This window comes from Mesocricetus auratus, unplaced genomic scaffold, assembly GCF_017639785.1.
Source record: "Mesocricetus auratus isolate SY011 unplaced genomic scaffold, BCM_Maur_2.0 Super-Scaffold_100011, whole genome shotgun sequence".
Taxonomy (NCBI): domain Eukaryota; kingdom Metazoa; phylum Chordata; class Mammalia; order Rodentia; family Cricetidae; genus Mesocricetus; species Mesocricetus auratus.
In genome coordinates, this window is record NW_024429195.1 from 5,514,128 (window position 1) to 5,516,355 (window position 2,228).

The 2,228-nt window shown below is 45.4% G+C and overlaps 1 pseudogene; it reads right to left on the reverse strand.

The window, feature by feature from the left end:
- Positions 1 to 525: 525 nt before the first annotated feature.
- LOC101827516 lies at positions 526 to 735 on the reverse strand (annotated as a pseudogene).
- Positions 736 to 2,228: the final 1,493 nt, after the last annotated feature.

Genomic DNA, 2,228 nt, shown 5'->3' on the forward strand with positions numbered 1-2,228 from the left:
GGGTAATGGGCATACATCCCCATCCCAAACCCAGAGGCAGCATGTATCTCTGGCTGACAATCACTTGCAGATGGAGTCTCGCTGAGTGTGCTAACCACACTCAAGACCGAGCTGGATGTCCAGTAGTAGATGGCCAACAGAAATTGAACTCAATGGCATTTTTGGAGGGTTTTTTCTTATTTCATTTGTTTGTTCTTTCTTAGTACTTTGTCTGAGTGTTTTATGTATTTATTATTTCCTTATTTATTTATTTTAACTTTATGTATCTTCTTCCTATACATTGTGGTTTCCAGTTTCTTTTTTTTTATGGGATTTCTGTGTGTGAAAATGGCAGTTTTGCCGTGCCTATGTGTGTTTCTTATGCTTCTTCTCTGGCTTCCGTTGCTGTTTATTCGTTGCTTGTTTTGCCCTACTCTGGTTTGTCTGTCTGTCTGTTTGTTGTTTTTTTAAACAATACAAACCCTTACCTAATAGTTGCAGGTCATCATGGGCCACGTGGTAGACATCCAGGACCCAGCAGCAAGGTCAGCATAATCTTCGCGCCTCTCCTTCTGACTCCAACAGGGTGAGCACATCACCCTCCCGAACGGAGCCTTCGACGATTCAGATGACAGAGGGCCGGTACTATTTATAAATTCCACGTAGACCTGCGTGCACGATCCCGGTGAACCGGGTCCTGCCCAGCACTTTGGTTCCCCTAGCCTGCTTGATGGGCTGCACGCGACTCGTGTCCATGATGGCGGTGACCTGGAGGAGAGACCGTATGCTTGTTTTTACCTTATTATTTTTGGATTCCTTTTTGTTTTCTGATGAGAGAGAAGGAAGGGGTTTTGGTTTTGGTTGGTAGGGAGGTAGAATGGATCCAGGAGGAGTTGGGGAAGGGAAAGCGACAATGAGAATGTAACACGCATTTCTTTTTCAATAAAAAAAGAAAAGGGTAGCCGGGCGGTGGTGGCGCACGCCTTTAATCCCAGCACTCGGGAGGCAGAGGCAGGCGGATCTCTGTGAATTCGAGGCCGGGCTGGACCGATAGCCTCCAAAACAATACAGAGAAACCCTGTCTCGTAAAACCAAAAAGAAAAAAGAAAAGGGTAGTATTAGAAAAGAAAAATTGCACACCAGCACATTTTTATGAAGATAGGTTCAAAAATTCCAAACAAATACTGGCAAGCCAGATTTAGCAATACATGAGTAAACTACCTGTCACGAGCAAGAGCAAGTTATTCCAGGCATACAGGTTTACTGCAACATCCAAAAAGAATCATTTAATATACTATGCCAGCTGTTAAACAGCAAGATCTACGCAGTCATCTCAGACACAGAAAATGCACCTTCAAGATGAAAGTCCCAAGCAAGCTGGAGTATAATGGAACCTCGTTATTCTAAGAAGAGCTGCCACTCTGAACACTTTCTAAGATCATAAGGAAGGTGAGGGTGATGGAGCTCTCGCCTCTTCTAACCAACATTGTGCTTCAGGATATCGAAGGATTACATGGGGGAAGACAACCACCTCAATGCTAGACAGAATTAGCACCATGCCAATTTACAGATGATAAATTAATAACCGAAACTTACTAAAACCTATTAGAAGTTGTAAAGGAGGCTATGGAGAATGCAAAAGGTCCCAACTTGCAAAATAGCAATGCTTCTGTATTGTAGCAAGGAGGATTCAAAGATGAAATTAAGAACACAGTTGCCATCCTAGAGCCTTCATCCAGTGGCTGATGGAAGCAGAAGCAGACACCTACAGCTAAGCACTGAACTGAACACCCGAAATCCAGTTGTAGAGAGGGAGGAGGGATGAGCAAAGTAATCAAGACGGTGTTGGACAAACCCACAGAAACAGCTGACCTGACCCTAGTGAGAGCAGAGGGACCCCAGTCGTAAAGCTGGGGAACCAGCATTGAACTGAACCAAGCCCTCTGAATGTGGGTGCCAGCTAGGATATCTGGGCAGTCTAGGGGACCTGTAACAGTGGAACCAGTATTTATCCCTAGTGCACAAATGGGCTCTGGAAACCCATTCCCTATGGAGGAATACTATTTCAGTCCAGACATACAAAGAAGGGCCTAGGCCTTCCCCCAAACCATGTGACAGACTTTGATGATTCCCCATGGGAGGGCTCACCATCTTTGGGGAGCAGGTAGGGGGTTGGGAGTTGGGTTTGGGGTGGTTGGTAGGGGCAATGGGAGGATGTGAGGGAGAGGGAACAGAGAAGATTGGTATGT